Source organism: Panthera uncia, chromosome B1 (assembly GCF_023721935.1).
Source record: "Panthera uncia isolate 11264 chromosome B1, Puncia_PCG_1.0, whole genome shotgun sequence".
Classification (NCBI taxonomy): domain Eukaryota; kingdom Metazoa; phylum Chordata; class Mammalia; order Carnivora; family Felidae; genus Panthera; species Panthera uncia.
In genome coordinates, this window is record NC_064811.1 from 146,289,208 (window position 1) to 146,310,477 (window position 21,270).

At 36.5% G+C, this 21,270-nt stretch overlaps 1 protein-coding gene and 1 long non-coding RNA gene across 2 annotated transcripts in view; one reads left to right on the plus strand and one right to left on the minus strand.

The window, feature by feature from the left end:
• The window catches only part of GALNTL6 (polypeptide N-acetylgalactosaminyltransferase like 6), a 1,200,087-nt gene that overhangs the window by 875,287 nt on the left and 303,530 nt on the right, over positions 1–21,270 (plus strand). The window lies entirely within an intron of this gene.
• LOC125923210 (uncharacterized) overlaps positions 15,266–21,270 on the minus strand; it is a 99,797-nt gene continuing 93,792 nt past the window's right edge. The window contains exon 6 of the long non-coding RNA XR_007457948.1: positions 15,266–15,317. This is a non-coding gene — a long non-coding RNA (uncharacterized LOC125923210). The remainder of the gene's footprint in view (positions 15,318–21,270) is intronic.

Genomic DNA, 21,270 nt, shown 5'->3' on the forward strand with positions numbered 1-21,270 from the left:
TCCAGCAAGAGTGGATGCAAGTGCTTGGGGACACAACCAATGCTGAAAAGGGAAAGGTGACAAAGAGCAATGGAAGTGACTCAAAAAGACATGACACAATGCCATTTAGCTGGCTAAAAATGTCTATTGCACATCTAGCAGAAAGCTGCTTTCAGAAACCCATCTTTATTCTCACTAGCCTGATTTCCCATGATCTTCCTTTAAGAAACTCACAGCAAAGGGGCCTGTAGAAGAAAGAAGTGAAGCCACACTCCTTCTCAGACTAAAAGATACAGTTCAGAGATTCCAGGCAGGTGAACTTTGTTTTTGATGTGTTTATTCTCTGAAATGCCTGTGCTGTCTGCAGCCCCCTGCCCCTGCCCATGGCTGCCCTGCCTCCAGAGTAGGGAAAGGCATTCCCTCCACAGAGGAGAGTCCCAAGCAGTTTTTTAAGAAAGCCTAGAGACAGTGATGATTTTATACAATGCCCTTGTACAATGACAAAATAAAATTAGGACAAACTATGGAACTAAATGTTAAAAAAATGAACAAGACAATAATAATTAGAAAAAAAACAAGAAAATCATCAATCATAAAGGGACAGATTGGTAGATTTGATCTATATAACTTAAGACAAAAAAAAAAGGTAAGTAATATTGACCAGAAAAGAAATGGTTACACCCATGTGACCAGCAGAGCACTAATATACTTGTTATGAAAGAAACTTTCATATTTTAATAAACAATGACAAAGACTAAGAAGTAATGGAAAAGCTGGTGATTCACAAAAGAAAATTTCAAATGACTAATAAACATATGAAAAGCATAAACTTCACTTACAATTAAAGAGTGTAAATTACTTTAATAGATACATCATTATAACTCATAAATTTGGTGATAATTGCTTTTCTAAGATGATTCCTATTGTTGGCAGGGTGTGAGAGAAAGGACCACTCTAATTCTCTGTTGGGGAGCAAAAATTAGAATAATGTTTTTGGAAAGCAATTTGGCAAAATGTTAACAAGATTGTCTCAAATGTCTCAAAAATGTTCTTATATTTTGATTTGCATCTGTCCTTTTATCATGAGGGAATCAGAGATGTGTTAAAAAAAATAAGTATAAGGATTTTCACTAGTTTTATTTGTAATAGCCCAAAGTTGCAAACCACCACATATACGAGAAAAGAAGAAATTAAAATACATTACAGGGAAATGGTATTTTGACACTCAAAAAATAAGAATACAGGGGCGCCTGGGTGGCTCAGGAGGTTGAGCATCCCACTCTTTATTTCATGTCAAATCATCTCTCAGTTTGTAAGATCTAGCCCCGCATTGGGTTCAGTGCTGACAGTGCAGAAACTGCTTGGGATTCTCTCTCTCTTTCCCTCTGTCTCTGCCCCTCCCCTGCTCATGCTGTCTCTCTCTCTCAAAATACATAAACATGAAAAATAAAATAAAATAAAATAAAATAAAATAAAATAAAATAAAATAAATATAAAAAATAAAATAAAATAAAATAAAATAAATATAAAAAATAAAATAAAATAAAATAAAATAAAATAAAATAAAATAAAATAAAATACAACACCTCTAGACTGGATATAGAAACTTTGAGCTATTTTAACTTGATAAATTAAAATTATCCAACTCTCCCCTTCTGCTTTGGTTCTAGACTTGTAAAATCTGAGTCAAACTTGTTGGGTCTTTATTTAAATTTCCTTTTGTAATTCACTTCTAGGGAAAGAATGCTTTCAATTTGGAATGTGGGATTAGTATTGGACCCATCTGATTTATACTAATTGATTAAAGTTATTCAATTGACAATTTTTATAAAATGAAATTAAGTTTTCCCAAAATCTATTTATTGATATGAGGAAATATCTAATTTCCTCATACTAATACTGCAAGAAAAAGCAAGACAAAAATCAATATTTATAGTACAATCTCAATTATGTTAAATATTTACTCAGCAATCATTGAATATTCAACAAGTGCTTAATAAGCTCCCATCATATGCCAGGCAACTCATAGGTACAGAGGATACATAGGGTTGGGGGAGGAGAGAGCAGATTGAACCATCTGCCCTCATTGAGCTTGCAAGCTATAGAAAAAGAAACTTCATTAATAAACAAACATGTAAAATAAAAGTATGTCAAATTTCAGTAAGTGCTGTAGGGCAGAATAAGTCAGAGAAGAAAAATAGGGCATACCATATGTGGTAGAAAGAACGTAATTGAATTTTAAAATGGTTGATCAGAAAAAATGTTTAGATGACCTAACAGTTGTATGATTGTGAGAGGGTGAGCCCTGTCTACGAGAAAGCCTTGTAGGCAGATGGAACAGCATGCACAAATGCCTTGGGTGAGAGTTTTCCAATAGGTTCCATAAACGGCATGGAGACCACTGTGGCTGGAGCCGAATGAATGAGGAGAAAGATGTGCAGATCCTTTAGAGCCCTGGAGCACTTGGGAAAGAATCTTCCTTTTACTCTCGATGAGATCAGGAGCTCTTTAAAGATCCCAAGCTAAGTCATGGCACTGACTCAGTAGGCTTGCATTTTTAAAAGATTCCCTCTGATTTCTGGGTTGAATACACATGAGAGAGGCAAAATTGGATGTACGCTAGAAGAAAAGGATGAGGTTCAAAGGTGGATCCAAGGATCCGACCTGAACAACAGGAACAGTGGTGTTGCCACTTCCTGAGGAGAAACAGGTTTGGAAGGAAGTTTATTCAGAACATATTAATGTTCAAATTTTGGCACGATTATTAGATTTCTAAGTGGATGCACTGAATATAAAGTATGGAGTTGGACTTCAAGGACGAGGTTCTGAGCAATAGATTTATGTAATATCAACATAAAAATGGTATTTACAGCCATTAGCCTGGATGCATTCGTGGAAGAATGAGCAGAAAAGAAAAGAGCCCAAGACTGAACCTTTGAACACGGTCCTAAGTTTAGAGGTCACGTTGGTAAGGAGGAAGTAAAGAAGCAGGAGCAATCAGGGAAGCCATAGGAAAATGAGAGTGTGTGATGTCTTGGAAGACAGGGGAAGAGAGTGTTTCAAGAGAAGCTGAGGACTAAGAGTGACCGTTCAGTTTAGCAGTCAGTATTTTTTTCATGAACATGTCTATGTAGGAGTGTAGGGGTGGATGTGTGAGTGCTTGGGTGGGTGTGTTATTAGTATATGAGGCAGACTCTTAGCAGTAGTTGGATATGCATTATTTGTACAGTAAGAAAAAACATATTTCAGTAAACTATAACAATATAAGTCATGAACAGATGTATTATAAGCTGTTTTCAAAAGCTAAATAGTTTTGATGTCAGATTATTGTTTTTCCATTCTTTCCAACTATACATCTTGAATACCATTTTTCTTCTTAAAAAAGCTTAGTGGAAAGAGCAAACTTCTGGTAGTCTCTGAAGAAATAAGAGTTCCTTTTCTCCATCCTGCCTTCATAAAATAACCCCACAAGTTTCCATGTAACATTTATCTCACATAATTTCTGTGTCTGTTGCACCTATAACACAGGATCATTGTATGGATTAAATGAGTTGCAATGTATACAACTTTTAGAATAGTGCTTGGAAACCTGTATGCATTACATAAGCATCACCAAAACTATTCTTTATTGAAAAACTGTAAACAGCAAAACTTTTAAAGAGAAGCTACTGAGGTAGAAGGTCAAGAACACAGATTTTAAAGGTGAACATACCTGAGTATGAATCCCGGTATGAATCCCAGACCTGGAGCACACCATATGACCTCTGGCTCAATTTCTCTGTCTATAAAGTGACTTTATACTCCCTGATGGACTGGTATGTTGGGATCCTTAGAGAATGCAGTACACCTGTGTCTTGGGTGGTGTATAATGTTTGCTTGTCTTTATAAGAATTTATATCTGAATATTTATTAACTTATGATATATGTGCATTTCAGCCACGGCTCTTTTTCCCTTAGGCAACTCTGTAAGAAATTTAATATTTCTATCTCCTGTGTTATTCATAGTTCTCTGGGAAAACAGAACCCATAAGTTGTATACATAGAGAGAGAGAGAAATTTCATTTTAAGGAATTGGCTCACACAATGATGGAGGCTGACTTTAAAATCTACAGGGAAGGGTGGCAGGCTGGAGACACTGGAAAGAGGTGATGTTGCAACTCAAGCCTGAAGGTTTTCTACTGGCAGAATTCCCTCTTGCTGGGGCAAATCAGTCTTTCATTCTATTTAGGCCTTCAACTGATTGGATGAGGCCCACTCACCCACATTACAGAGGACATTCTGCTGTACTCAAATTCCACCTATTTATTTATTTGTTTCTTTCTGTCTTTATTTAATGTTTATTCATTTTTTTATTTAAAATTTTTTTAGCATTTATTTATTATTGAGAGAGAGACAGAGCATGAGCATGGGAGGGGCAGAGAGAGAGGGTGACAGATGATCGAAAGTGGGCTTTGCTGAAAGTAGAGAGCCTGATGTGGGACTCAAATTCACAAACCGTGAGATCGTGACCTGAGCCAAAGTCAGATGCTCAACCAACTGACCCAGGTGCCCCTCAAATTCCACCAATATAAATGCTAATCTTTTCCAAAAGACACCCTCACCGAAACATCCAGAATAATATTTAACCACATATCTGGGCACCGTGACCTACCCAAGTTGACATATAAAATTAACCATCACATGTCATTTTTATAGGAAAGCAAGATGCTCACCACAGGCTCTCCAAATCATAATGGCCTCAAGCCAAAAACCAGGGATTCTGCCTAAACCAATTCTTTATAATCAGTCACCAAGGCCTATATATGGTTCTCTTAAATGGATCTCAAATCCATCCCTAATCTCCAACCCCACTGTCATTGTCTTGGTTAAACCCGTCATCGTCTCTCATCTTTACTAATGCAATAGTGTTGGCTTTTTAAACTGCAGATCTTTCTAGTTAGACTCAAGTCTGAATGCAGAGAGCTATTCCAGAAAACAAACTGAGGGACAAAGACCATGTGTGGTTAAATCATACTCTTTGCCCATATTTTTCATCTTCCTCCTGCCATCTTCCTTTTTCTGTCTCAGTTGTTTTATTTTCATCAAGTTAGTGAGCTTTCACTATCCCTTCACTCAGCCCCTCAGAGAAAGAAGCCCTGGTTGGCTTTCTCTCACAGCTTTACATGCATGATACAATATTCCTAAATTATAAGGTAATTTTATTGACATATAATTGGTGTATAATATTATGCTTCAGGTGTAAGACCTAGTGATTCAATATTTATATACATTACAAAATGATCACCATGGTAAGTCTGGTTACCATCTTCATGATGCAAAGTTTTAACAATATGATCGACTATATTCCCCATGCTGTATATTACATCCCCATGACTTATTTATTTTACAGTTGGAAGATTATACCTCTTAACCCTTTCACCTGTTTAGTACATCCCCCCTCCTCTGCCCCCTCTGGCAACCATCAGTTTGTTCTTTGTCTCTACAATTTTATCTCTGTTTTGTTTCCCTTGTTCATTTGTTTTGCTTTTTAGACTCCATATTTAGATATAAGTGAAGTCGTATATTTGGTGAGATAACTACCTTTTAGAGCCACGTGTGAGACCAAGTGGTTAAAAATAAAAGCTGTATTTCGTCACATCACTAGCTGCTGTGTAAATTTGATCTCTTTACTAAGACTCTAAGTCCCAGTAGGTCAAGGGCTTCCACATGCTTCCCTCAGCACTTAGCTCAGGGTCAGGCATTTAAGAGCTGCTAATAACATTTTGTCTAATTAAAGGAATAGAGGGAGACAGAATGGTTTAAGATAAACTAGGGATTTTGATACCTGTGCATGCACACGCGTGAATACATACACACACACACGAACACCTGTTTGCTGATTCAGATTTTATTACTTAACTATTAGCTCTTGGGCAAGGAACTTCACTGATTTTAGCCTTATCTACAAAATGAGAATCATAATGATCATAACACCTACCTGAGAGAGCAGAGAAGGACTTAATATTTCAGAGGGAGGCTTAAAAATGGATAGCTAACAATAGGAACTCTGCCTGCCCACTATAACATTTGAAGAAAAAAAGCAATATAATGCATTTGGACCATGCATTGTTTACAGTCGTCTCTGAACATATATTAGTTCCTTTCCTTCCTCCTTCCTTCAATAAATAGTCTCACTTGGACATAAGTGATAACACAAGTTAATGTCTGCGGTTTTAGTCAACATACAAAAAAATGTGAATTTGAAATCCAAAACTGCATTTTAAAAATGGGTAAAATATGGGGAACCTGGGTGACTCAGTCGGTTAAGTGTCTGACTTTGACTCAAGTCATGATCTCACGACTCATGAGTTCGAGCCCTGCACCAGGGCCTGGAGCCTGCTTCAGGTGCTCTGTTCCCCTCTCTCTGTGCCCCTTCCCTACTCGCGCTCTGTCTCTCCCTCCCTCTCTCAAAAATAAATAAAAATAAATGTTAAAAAAATAAAGACAAGTGTTAAAAAATTTTAAAGTGGGTAAAAAAATATATTTTGCGTTATTTTCCAAAAGGCCTGGAATTTTTTTATATTGATTGTTATAAGATACTCATTAAAGAAAAAGCAGAAAGTTAATTACACAAGCAGATGAGCACCAGCCTATTGAACACCAATACTGTTTTGTATCATATTTCACTGCACTGCACCGACATTTGTTTTTATTTATTTATTTATTTATTTATTTTTTCAATATATGAAATTTATTGTCAAATTGGTTTCCATACAACACCCAGTGCTCATCCCAAAAGGTGCCCTCCTCAATACCCATCACCCACCCTCCCCTCCCTCCTACCCCCCATCAACCCTCAGTTTGTTCTCAGTTTTTAAGAGTCTCTTATGCTTTGGCTCTCTCCCACTCTAACCACCTTTTTTTTTTCCTTCCCCTCCCCCATGGGTTTCTGTTAAGTTTCTCAGGATCCACATAAGAGTGAAAACATATGATATCCGTCTTTCTCTGTATGGCTTATTTCACTTAGCATCACACTCTCCAGTTCCACCCACGTTGCTACAAAGGGCCATATTTCATTCTTTCTCATTGCCACGTAGTATTCCATTGTGTATATAAACCACAATTTCTTTATCCATTCATCAGTTGATGGACATTTAGGCTCTTTCCATAATTTGGCTATTGTTGAGAGTGCTGCTATAAACATTGGGGTACAAGTGCCCCTATGCATCAGTACTCCTGTATCTCTTGGGTAAATTCCTAGCAGTGCTACTGCTGGGTCATAGGGTAAGTCTATTTTTAATTTTTTGAGGAACCTCCACACTGTTTTCCAGAGTGGTTGCACCAGTTTGCATTCCCACCAACAGTGCAAGAGGGTTCCTGTTTCTCCACATCCTCCCGACATTTGTTTTTAAACAGACAGAAAATAGAGAAAGGTTGGAATTGAGGAGTCTGTTTCCGATTGTGTAAGAACCCATTCTCCATCAGTTACATCTTGTTTTGGAGTCTGCAGCCTTTCAGAGCACACGCAGGATACTGTTGACTTTTTGCTTCTCAAGGGGGTAGCACGGGTAGCTTGGAGGAATCCCCATGAAGGGAAGTGTTAATCACCATCACGGTGCCTGATCCACCTTACAACAAGCAGTCTGCTCCCAGCCATGTGGCAGTGAGAAGGTTCTGGAACAATATAGACTCTGCTATATTAAAGAGAATGACCCCAACAAATGTCAAGCAGTGTGCAGCTCTGTAAAGTTTAAAATGCCTGAAATACTTGCTGATTCAGATACTCATCACTATTTTATGCTGGTCTTTTGAATGGCTATATTCTGAATTTCTTTTCAACCACTGTTTCTAATCTAATAACTGTTTTAATTTACCAAAGAAGGAATAAAAGGAAAGGTGTTCAATTGGAAAATAGGATGAGCGAAGTGGAGAGGATACAGAACTGCGAAACTCCAGTTAGGACAGAATCAACTTTTTCTGAAATATGCTTAGCCAGTGGAGCCCCGCAGTCAATTAATTTCGTTATAGTCCAGTGCTTTACAGACAGAACCCTTCAATCAATATATAGGTCTTTTTAAATTACTTGTTTGAAATTCAGTATCAGGAAAGAAGTAAGGTAGATGGCGAGAAGGAACGGGAGGGCCTTTTGATAGTAATTAGTGAGTATACGAGCCATGCTATCTTAAAATATGTTACAAAAGTTTCTAAATCTTGGGTTTTAACATGATAACTGTCTGTGATTCAAATATAAACTTTTCTGCATTTGAAGGACCTAGAACAGTGAGGTATGCCACTGATATTTCTGATTCTCCAGAATATTCCTTTTTTTCACCACTACTAAACCTGACAACTCCAAGTCTGACATTTGCCCCAACAAGAGGGGAGAAATAAATCAAATCCTATATAACAGGTCAGTAAGATCCATTAAAACCTTCTGGTTTCCAGCTTACACACAATGTCTAACTACTTTAACCAAAACAAATAACAAAAACAAAAAAACAAAACAAAAACAAAAACACAACAACCAAAGAAAACCTTGTAAACCCACTATTTGAAAACAAACTTTTTTTAAAATTTTTTAGGCTCTAGTATGATTTAGACTGGCTCTTTTATCAGGCAGAATTCAGAGAAACTTATATGGGCATTGTTCTTTATGAAGGTAGTGAGAAAAGCGACATCACTCAGTGTGTGTGTGTGTGTGTGTGTGTGTGTGTGTGTGTGTGTAGAAAAACCAGTGTGCTATGCTCCTGTGATCTCTATCTTGTTTCTGTTAGAATAAGAAAGGCCAGAACGAAGACTGCAGATTTTGTTATAACAGACAGAGATACTGACCCGAGGATGTAAGAAATAAGGTCTGTGGATGCATTTTGAGACGTACAACGTACTCTCCAAATGTAAGGAAGTCGTGTTATTGTATTGCTATTGTTATTACTCCTATTATTTATAAATAACCAGAAGAAAGCAAACATATGGCTTTGCATTCAGAGAACAGTTGGTCAGGAACATATTTTCTAACATTTCAGTACATAGTTAATTTCATTATAAAAAGACAATTTTAATTAACAGTTCTGTTTAAATACCAGGGCTTAATTTATTTTCTACTTTTTATAATGGTAAAGATAACTAACTGATCCTGTTTGTGTCAGTTAAAACCATTTCCAGAGATAGATCAGGCTGTGTTCCTGGTGTTAGGCCTTGAATACCTCTGTAGAAAAAAAATATGATGAACTCTTTATAACCTTGTGTATTACTTTATTTATTTTTTTTTATTTTTTTAAATTTTTTTGATGTTTATTTTTGACAGAGACAGAGACAGAGACAGAGCATGAATGGGCGAGGGTCAGAGAGAGAGGGAGACACAGAATCTGAAACAGGCTCCAGGCTCCCAGCTGTCAGCTGTCAGCACAGAGCCTGACACGGGGCTTGAACTCACAGACAGCGAAATCATGACCTGAGCTGAAGTTGGACGCTCAACCGACTGAGCCATCCAGGCACCCCTTGTGTATTACTTTAAACACACTAAGTATACTATGTTATGTCACAAAGTAATTGTTTAATGGAAAACTGAAGTAGTAAGTCCTAAATAAATTCGTGTACTTTTTTTTTAATGTTTATTTATTTTTGAGAGAGAGACAGAGACAGAGAGAGACAGAACACAAGCAGGGAAAGGGCATAGAGACAGGAAGACAGAATCTGAAGCAGGCTCCAGGCTCTGAGCTGTCAGCACAGAGCCTCGTGTGGGGCTTGAACCCATGAACCATGAGCTCATGACCTAAGCTGAAGTCAGATCCTTAGCCAACTGAGCCACCCAGGCACCCCTCTTGTACTTTGTACTTTATCCATAGATTGGCATTCAGATGCTATGAATGGTACCAATAGAGACATCACTTAGAAGTTAAGAAATAAATCCTCTAGGCCAGTAGATCACAACTGGGGCAATTTTGTCCCCACTCCCACCCCCACCCCCACTAATGGAATATTGGCTATCTTAGGAAACATTTTGATCATCACAACTAACTGAGGCAGGTGCCGGGGGCAACTAGTGATATCCTACACGCATCCAATACAGGACAGCCCACACAATCAAGTAGTTTGGACAAGCTAGTCCTACATGTCGATAGTGCCTAGAATGAAAAGCTCTGCTCTAGGCCAGTGCTACTCAAAATGTGGTTCATGGACTAGCTGCCAGTCTCTCTGGCAAGTCTATCTGACAAGATAAGGAACTTGCATCAAAGCTATGTCACGGAGCAACAGTTCAGCTAATATATATATTTTTTATACTAAGATTTTCTCAATGAAGGGAACCATGTATTGATTTACATTCTGAGACAAGCTCCTTATCTTCTGGATGGCTGGCATTTTGAGTAGCACGCTTCAGGCTGAAAGTTCCCAATAGTTGCTTTGGATAGTTGTTGCTCATTCCCAGGAGCTGGCCCATGATTTCTGAGGGATTTTGAGTTTCCTGAACCCATAGCAATACAACTTTGGATGACCCCAGGGAAGTGCTTCCCCAACCTTAACTTCTTTTTTTTTTCTGTGTCACAACTAGAAACCAATTCAGATCATCTTAAACTCACCAAAGCAGAAGTTATGTTTTGTCATGGCTACTTCTATTTCAGATAATTTTTGATTTGTACAGTTTTCTAAATGCTTGCCATGGTTTTTGCATTTTACAAGTGCATATATTATAGTCAGTCTCACTATGGAAAAGGCAATTTAAGCAAATTAGTTTGTTGTCTTTCATAATAGTTTCCCAATTTTTTTAAGAGAATAAATGTTTTGAGTTTATCTAATTTTTCATGTACTATGTATTTTACACATATTAAAAGGTGCTTAATAAATAATAACTATCTACTGATACAACTGATTTCAAAATCATGGTTTTAAGTAGACACAAAATGCAAAATTTTGTGGATGGCTCCATACGTTAATAATTTTAATAACTAAATCCCTGGGACTTAGCACAAATGATATCTTGCAAGCATTAAACATTAATGACACATTATGTGAAAATATAGCATTAAGCTAAAAGAAATTCATTTTATTTGTCAGTAGCCAAAATAAAGCCCTACCCAAAACACTTCAAAATTTTAAGCCATCTTCTGAAATTTTCTAATAATACCAACATTGGATTTATACCAATAAGAGGCACCATCCTAGAAAGAACTTGCTACTTAGGCATTCTAGTAAATCATGTCATCATGAGGAAAGCTCTATTTACTACACCTGACTCAAATTTGATCCTCATTAAATTAGACCAAAGGTCATTTCCTAAAGAATGAACATCAGGTGTTCAATGTGCTAAATCCAATACCCATGAGCTACAACATATTGGCCAAAATGAATGCTAGATAGTTGTAGAGAATTAATAAAGATGCCAGGTGAGTACCGATTGATGGGGTGTTAGGAGAGAAAAAAATGAATATAATCCTTATATGCCTTTAGAAATCCCAGTTGAATGAAAATACAGTATGCCAGATTACTACTACAACGGTTCCCACCACCTCTGCGTAACATACATGGACACAACATACAGATGCTGGAATCCAACATATGAAGCCTTAGAAAAAAAAAGGTCTCTAAGCCCTGAATGAAACTGATGCTATAAACCTATTTATTGACTAAATGATATCCTGCTGGCTTGAAAAATTAATACATTCTCCAAAAAGTCTTAATGGATCTCCAGGAATATACCTAAAAGGAGAAAAAAGCCTGAGGAGACGTTAAAGGACCAATAAATCACAGTAAAGTCTCCTGTAGAGGCTAGATGTATCTGTCTCTCTGTATGTATACGTGCTTCTCATTTTTTCTTCCAACGATTGATTTACCAGTTCATAATAAGAAGTGAATGTCATCAGTTACTCAGCTGGGAAAGCTTTTAAATATATACAACCACAGTTTCAAGATTACAAATGTAAGTAACAGGGCTGGAGTGTCATATTAAGAATGTTTACATCTGCTAAAAACTAACTAGGTGGCAAAATGACTTGTTTTATATACATCTATTCAAATTACGGTTAGAAAGATTGTGACCTATTAGCAACTGAATAACTGTAGCTCTGTTGTGCACATATTTAGAGAATTTACTTCATCATGATAATTCATGATTTTAAAAAAGGTGAAGTTTTTTAAGTTGTAATTTTTTGTTAAATATACATATATTAGTTCACACATTGTTATACCATAATTACAAAAAGAAATTACACACAAAAAAATCCTCAAGCATATATATAAAGCTCTTCAAAATTAACAACTCAATGAAAACACTCTTCAATTTCTATGAAGTTTAAGTTATAACATCATACTGGACAAATAGCTAGAATTACCTCCTTTGGAAAGCATCAAAAGGAGTTACCCTTGTGGGTTCATTTTCATGTAATTGCATAATAATATATACATTTAAATTATAGTTGAGCACAGTTTAAAAGAGAAACTAGTAATTAAATTAACCCTCTCTGCTTTCATAAAAAGGAGACATATTCAAAATGATTCAGATCTGTCTACATGTCTGAAGCTCAGATCCAAGCACGAATTTTCAAAATGCAGGCAATGTAAAAAAATGTTTTCAAGTCAGAAAAATCTGAGTTTCAATCCATGCCCTGTCGCTTAGTTGGGTGACCTAGAACCAATTACAATATTCCTTTGACCCTCAATATTCTCATTTGTAAAATGAAGCAAATGACACTTTTTTATAAGTGGAAAGTAATTGAGAGAATGTACTAAATACACCTAGCCCAATATCAGGCATACGTTATGAAAAAAAAAAAAAAAAAGTCTGCCTTCTCTCCTTTCTATAAGCCATAATGCCACTAGAACAAGTTGATATGAAGAAGATTTCCTAACTTCTAAATGCAAGTAGACAATTGAAATAACGTACTTGACTCAGGAAGGGGGTGAGGTTGGGGTGTCAGGGTGATGCATTTGGTTAAGGTCCACTCTTGACTCAGGTCAAGATCTCACAATTATAGGATTGAGTCCCCGCATTGGAGTCTGTGCTAAGCCTGGAGCCTGCTTGGAATTCTCTCTCTCCCTCTTTCTCGGCCCTCCCCTGCTCATGCGCATGCCCACATGTGCACCCTATCAAAATAAATACACATTTTAAAAATAAAAAGGAAGGAGGTGGGGTTGAGAACAGTTTGCCAAATCTATAGGTCAAGATGTATTTTTATGTAATTTATTATTGTTATAAGTAAACAATTTGCCAAGAGGTTTCTTCCCCCCCTCTGGAACACCAGAATAGTATTCAGAGTGAAAAGTTTTGCCAAAGTAATATAAGCAAAAATAAAAATAGCTGACCACATTAACTTTTTGTCAAGCTAGTTGAGGATATATAAACAGTCGTGTTGGATCTGAATGGCCTGATTTAATGTGTGTCTCTTTACCAGTAAAGAATCAGAAGAGGATTTGACCTCTCACTGCTAGCCTAAGTTAGAAGATTATTTCCACTTAGTCTACCCCTCACTTCTAAAGAAGTTATGTGTGTGCTCGTTTTTTATTCTTTTTATTTTTATTTTAATTCTAAGAGAAATAAAATCGTCTAGGGTCATGTGCTCTAAGTGTTGCATGTCACCACAGAAATGGCAGAAGGAAACATTAAATATTTCCCCTTTATGTCTCTATGTTCGGGCACTATAAAAATGCATCCGATAACAGAGAAAGGTCAATAAAAAGGATGGTGAGATCGTTTGAAAAAATTGGGAGGATACCTCTAAACTGCTTTGTGAATTTAAAATGCTATGGCATAAATGTCACTTATTAGAGGCCATAATAACATTTGAAAAGATTCTGAACCAAGACAGTCATGGATTTTATTTTCAGCATCTTTCTTTAACATCTGTTCCATGATGATAACCCTTGGAAACAGCATACTTGGAAGAAAAGTCAGGGTCAAAAGAGACGGGGGAGAAAATACAAGAGAATTTCTGCAAAGGTATTGGTATCCTCTGAAGCAACTTCTCTGCATGAAAAGCAGGAAATAAGAAACAATCTTCCTCGAGTCTTAAAATTAGATTTTCTGCAGAAATAACAGAAACCTTAATGCAGAAAGGAGGTTTTTCAAGTTTCAAAAGACATACGAAAACCATCAGGTGATTTCAATCTTCAGTTTTCCTCAAAATCTTCCTTCGAGATAGACTATAACCAGGTGTCAATAGAGTTGGTAACAGCCAATGTCACCATTTTTGTGTCTATGTGACCTAGCATGACAGAATCATTAAGGCTTTACAATTCTAGGATACATTTAACAGTGGGTTGTACGGCATTCTTTGTCAGCTCAAATGAATGCTCTGAGTAGATAAACACGCTAAATGACCGTCATTAGATTCATCCAAATCAATACTTTATTTGGTCTTTTTAGATGCAGGTGCACCAAACAGCATTCACTCTGCTTCTCGTTCTCCCTAATCAGGCACTGCATATGCAATAGAGCTAGAGTGGTGGGGATAATGAAGTTGTATTAAGCATTATTCCAAGACCGTACTGTCAGCATCATTAGGGCTTTGCTAAATAGGAGAATTTTGTTGCTTAGTTACACAAATATTGCAATGGAGGTGGCAGAAGGCTATTTTTCTTTTTCTGAAATCATGACTCCCTAATTCACTTTCCATCCTGCAAGAACAGGATTCTGATTAATGATGTGGCTCCCTTCTGACAATGTGGTCAGCCTACCTTTTGTATACCCAGCAAGGTACAAACCAACTCTCATTTGTATTAGAAATCTTTGTCTTAAATGCATTCAGCTTTCTTATGTTTTCATCAGCCTCCCCGCTAAAATTGAAAGCAGTGTCATTACAATACCACAGTCCAGGTGTAATTGTATGTAAATCCCCTCAAAAAAGGGTGGGGCTGCATCTCTAAAATGGATATTTGCATATGACCGGAAAGACGTAGGTCCGATAGGTACATATAAGCAAAAAACAGCAATGGCAAGGTAATACCTCTTCCCAGAATACCCATTTACAAAGCATTTATAAAGTTGGACAAAACTTTAGGATGATCTTAAGTTTTAAAAGCAATCATTCAAATATGTCCCTTGATACCACTGAGACATCTCAGTATAAAAATCATCTCTCCACTTTCATAAAACAACTTGACTGCTTTTCTTTTCTCTCTCTCTCCCTGTCCTAACTCCACTCTGTCTTATTCCCATTTATTCTCTCTATTTCTCTCTCTCTCTTTCTTTCTTGTTCTTTCTCTCTGCAACATCTTGATATAAAAGTACATGTGTGAATATACACATGAAAATGCAAAAATAAAAATATAAGAAGAGATCAGAAACCATATAGAAGACAGAAAAAAATATTCTTACCTGTAACATAATTACAGTTGAAGTCTAAAATTGGCTCTGTCATTCCGGTCAGCTAAGGCAAAAAGAAAAACATCATTGAGCTTTGAATACATTTCATGCTAATTTGAGTGAACACATACTTTTTCCAGAAGTAAAAGTCAGGAAGAATTTAGCAAACATGTTAGAGAGTTGGCACACGTATTAGTTTTTTATTCCTGTCATAACAATCTGCACAAACTTCGTGGCTTACAACAACACAAATTTATCATCTTTCTCTTGCAGAGGTTAGAAGTTTGATGTGGGTCTCATGGGGCTAAAATCAGGTGTCAGCAGAAATATGTGCATTTTGGAGACTCTAAAGGAGTCCCTTTCCTTGGCTTTATGACTTTTAGAGGCTTCCAACATTGACTCCTGTATCTCTTCCCCCATCTTCAAAGCCAACAAAGTTGTATCTTTCTGACCATTCTTCCATGGTCATATTTCCCTCTCTCCACAACCAGGAAAGATGTCATTAGGTTGGGCCCATCAAAAAATCCAAGATAATCTCCCCTTCTTGATGTCCTGAATTTAATCATGTAGACATATTCACAGTGGCTGGGAATGAGAAAGTGGACATCTTGCACAGCTATTATTGATCACAGTATGGTATCATTTTTTAAAAAACAGAGGATCTCAAATCCCAGACCTGGGTTTGTATACTGCCTCCTTCATTTACTAGCTGTGTGGCCTTGGGGAAATTATTTAACCTCCTGAGCCTCAGTTTTCTCATCTGATAATAGGAAATTATAATATTGAACCGAAGGTGTTGTTGTGTGAAATGGTGATGTCAAATGCTTAACACAGAGCTCAATAAATCATGGATATTATTGTTTTTGTGGATCCTTATCAATTCTTGATAAAAGCTAATAGGACATAAGCTTATGTAGCCCTAGCATACTTTTTTTTCTAATTATTTATTTAACTTGACATCCAGAGAGAGCTTTTAGAGTGCTTTGAGGAATGGATGGTTAATGTGTTGTATAGATTCCTTCTCTTAAAAACCTCATTGCTTCAACCACATTTTTGGCAGGTTCTGTATCACAATCAATTAAGTTTCAGCTCCTTGGTACATGTCCAAAGTGTGGGTATTATGTATTATTGATAATAGAAAAATCCATTCTCTTTAGATATCAAAGAGTAAAGTGGCAGGTTTAATATTCTTTTTGTGAAAAATAAACAGCCTGACATAAATTTTCTTCCAGAAAAAAATTCGTACCTTGTGAACCACAAAAGTACCTGTGAACAGGGCCAGGCATTTTCTCAACAAAGCTCTGGGTCTGGCCAAATGCCAGAACAAGCAGCCATTTGAAACAACTGGAGAGATAGATTGGACCTGGCGAAGGTCATATGTCATCATGTGTGAGCAATCTTCTATTACCCTCCTGCTACAGGAGGGCAAATGGCACCCTCCTGAACTCCCAATCCAGCACACTATTACTCAAATCAACTTCACCCTATAAAACCAATCACTTCTAATGATATTTAGAAATGACTCTTGATTTATTTTTCTCAATTTCCCCCACCCACATTATCACTCCTTCATTCCAAGTCATCATTCTCTATTATTCAAGGTACCAATTAAAATTTATTCAAACTTAAGCAACAGAAAATCCAGCCAACAGTGGATTCAACAAGATAGGGTTTGCTTTCCTCATGTAACATAAAATCTGGAGTTGAGAAAGTTAAGCAGTAATGATCAATCAGGGATTATCAAAGACCCTGAGTCATTCAACTTTCCTGTTCCCCCATCCCTCCTGGGTAGCTTTCCTGTTCATTTTACAAGATGGTAGCCACATCTACACACATTCCAATCACATTTCAGGCAGGAAGCAGGGTAAGGGCAAGAGGCTGAAGACACACTCTGTTATCAGGGTACCTTTCAAGCAGTGTTCCCAGAATCCTGATTTAGTGATTTTTGCTTACATATAATTGGTCAAAACCATGTCCACTGCAGCCTGGGAAGGAGAATATTAGTAGTTGGGCACCATGCTGCCCTGACAAAGTCAAGGTTCTGTTACTGCCACACCTGGTCTAGCGCTGTAGCATAGATTCCTAATCCACCAACCTGACACCAATGACCTATGCACTGTGCTTAACCCTTCCCATTGGCATTAAATCTAAGAAACAAAACCATACTTAAAATGGACTTTGGCTCTTTTTTCCCAGTGTGTTTGTCCCAACATCATCATCATACCATATTAAGATACATCATGATTTCATTCTAACTTATTTCCACAGATGTATCTCCCACCTCATTCCCCCTACATTTCAACCACACTAAATTTATCATTGTTCTAATCCAATATGCTTCCCTGCTTCTGTATCTTTGCCTCTATCTAAAATACCCTTCCCCTTGTGTTTTTTTCAGACAACATCCCATTGGTATTTTAAGACCCATTATGAATGACACCACTTTTGTGAAGCTTTTCCAGATTCTATCTATGGTAGCCTTTGCAAAATTAATTGTATTATACTTTTCCTGTTTCCAAGCGTCTCCCACCTTCATAGTCCGAGATTCCTCAAATCAAGTCTGCCTATACTTTTTTTGACATATAGTAAATCCTCAATATACTTATGTAATAATTGATTAGATAAATTGATGAATTAAGAAGATATATAAGTAGTCAAGAGCTAAAGAATTGACAGTTTTATATGTCAAAATATGGTAATAGATCTCAAGTTGGAGGAAAAGATAGGAAAGAATCAGAGACTCAGGGAAGGGAAAAAGAAGTAAGAGGCCAGGGACTCACCCAAGGAATTTGGGATTAAAGAATCAGAAGTTGAAATCCAAGGATCTGAGCACCAAGAACATGAACAAGAAAGGAAATTGACTATGAACCAGAGTGTGAGTCAGATGCTGGCTGAACTGTCTCTTTCCCAGGACACCTAGATATGATTGTGTTGAAAGATTAACTGAGGTACATTAATATTTTCAAGTGTGTATTGAGCGTACCTCAAAATGGGGCAGCACTAAACTAAAAATGGCTGGAAGCTAGTAAAGAGGTTTTTATAGAGAATACATGGAAGCAAAGCAAGAAAATTATTTGATTGGCTCTGGCTTAAGGAGGTTTTGCCTTATTTGGGAAAGCTTAGTTAACTGACTAGTTGATGTGAGGTTTCATTTTCTCAGACTTGAATGCATTGACTGGCTAAGGTTTTAGTTTGCCTACATAGTCTGCCAAGGCATTAGAGACACTCTGTCTAAAGGCCTCATTTTATTACTTTAATAATTGGTTTAAACCAACTTTCACACCCTATGGAAGTGATAATCTCCTCCCATAGCTAAAATTTTCTGGATTTTCCTGAATGTTTTTTTTCTGTTTTCCAAGCTTTTGTTTGTGCTCAATTAGTTAGGGTAATGGGTTATTTTTCTATTCCATATAAAAACTTAAATGTAAGTCTCCCCCTTTTCCTCAGTTTTTCAGAAAATCCATTTAACAAGTTATTTGCATATATAGTAGACATATCTGTGGGGACTCATAAGGATTTTAATTACAAAAAATCAAAGTAACTTCTAACAGAATATTAAATTCCCCTGGTTCTAAGTCTTTTGGTCTTCACAACGCCCCCAAACTTTTTCAGTTTTGCCACATCTCAAGCTCCATACAATCTTCTGGTTTCAGAAATCCAAATCTCCCTTAGCATACCAGGCAAAACATTACTACTCCTAGATGTAGCACAAGGTCCATTTTGCATATCTAAATCCAACAATGATATATGCAGCAGATCGAAGGAGCTTTTAATATATTTGAAGCCATGTACCATCAAAGATGATTGAGGTTATAAACAGTAAACATTTTCCGACTTAAGCCAAAACTTCTGACAGATTTTATCCTTAGCTTAAGGTGAACATCAGGTTGAAAACGTACCCAAAGTTGTACATTCGCTATAGCAAGGTTAGGGCTGGGCTTAGAGCTTCTTGACAAATTTTGAAAGATCTTGTGTTCTGCCTCAAAAAGGTCTGGATTTGGCTGATGAATAATAAGCATCAGTTTCTTCATCAATGAAAAATAAATTGATGTATTCATTCTATGAATATTTATTACATTTCTACTATGTCCCACACAATATTCTACACTTGTAGATAAAGCAGTGAATAAGCAAGATCAAATTCTTACTCTCATATAGCTTAGACATTTAGGGATCATAATTGTACCTACATCATAGAGGAAACTGTGAGGATTAAATTACAAAATGCATGAAATATCCTTAGGATGCTGCCTGGCAGTTCTAATCGTAGAACTTCAACTATTATTACTATATCAGAATATTATATCCTGATAAGAGCACATGATCAAACTATAGTAGTAAAGCAAAGGATAGGAGAGTTCTTGAGAATCAGGGACAAAAATAATGGAAGCTTATCTTGATTCACTCAATTCAAGACATATTTATCAAGAGCATATTACATGCCAAGTACTGTTCTAGGAGCCTGAGATACAGATGTGATCAAGAAAGAAAAAACTTAAGAGGTGTCACAAAATATTTCTTATCTGATGTAGAAGGTCCCTATTTTATCTGTAATAGCCCCTGCTTCAGCGAGCTGAACTGACATGTCAAGCAATGATCCAATGTCAGGTCGTGTTCATCCAAAATCACTTTTAGCATCTCTGTCAACATCCATTTGGTGCAATCATTCTCCAAGAGAGATAAACTTTTAGTAAACAAGTATGAATGATTCTGTCAAAGGAGAAAGAAATTCTACTGACACATACACTAAAACCTTGATAAACCATGGAAAATTACAAAACATGTATAAAATGAGGTTAAAAGTATTTAAGTCACAAAGATTTCAAGTTCTTATCTCTCAGATGCCATCCTGTGTCATTGCAATTTATGGTTTTTGACCCAAGCTCCCTATGTGCTCGCAGAAAAATCTACTGCCTCAAGAAACAACTTGTAGTAATTCACAAGTCTCTTCCATCTAAATTAGTCTGCAAAAGTCACACAGTTGAAAGCACAAAGCTACTGGTCCCATCTGTCCCCATCTTTTCAGGGACTGCCAAATCGCAAGAAAGGGAGACTATTAACAAATGAGAAAATAAAGGTAGTAAATAATCTCAGAAAATATTCAGCTTCACTGATAAACAAATGAACTAAAGTTAAAACAATGAGTTATGCTTTTTTACCTAATAAACTAGCACAAATAAATCTCATTTTTATAAAGCTAATTCCCTGTGCTGTCCAGGAAGCAGTTAAATCAGTGTTCTTATATTTCTGATAACAGTGTTAACTGGCCTTTAGGGAAGAAATCTGACAAAGTGTATCATAAGCTATTAAGTTTTTCATATTACTTGACCTGGTAACTCAATTTGTTAGAATCTATCCTAATTTTGAACAAAAGCATATGCATGAAGATATTAGTCACACCATTACATATATTAATAAGAATAGAAATAATTTAAATGTCAAACAATGAGAGAATTATTAATAAATTGTTGCATATTATTCAAGTACTAAAACATAAAAATTCTTAATATATATTTGATACTCCACTTCACTTATACCTCACTCCATTCCTAAAAGCATTTGAGGTAGGGACATCATGCTGAATGATTTTTTAAATACAGAATACATGATTATACATGAAACATATTTTAAACACATAGTGGAAGGAAATGGAGCACAAATTAAATAAATCAGTGACATGTTGGATGACTGCTTTTCTTTGTCATTTTCCATGTTTTTGAAAGTTCTTATGAAATTTGTGGAGAAAATTTTTATTTATAAAAAATAATTCCAATAAAAATTACATTTGACTTAATCATTAAACTGGACACAATGCATTTTGTGGGCAGTTTTGCTAGGTATCACTGGAACTCTGATGTGTTAAAATACACTGAGAAACCTAAGAATTACATCCTGTCATCAGAACAGGAAGTTCAGGCTCATTAGTTTTCAAAGTCCCATCAAGTTTCAGGAAGCTGGGGGGGAAAGCGAATAGAAAGTAATAATGGTCCCGACCTGTTTTGTGTGTTTGGCAGCTG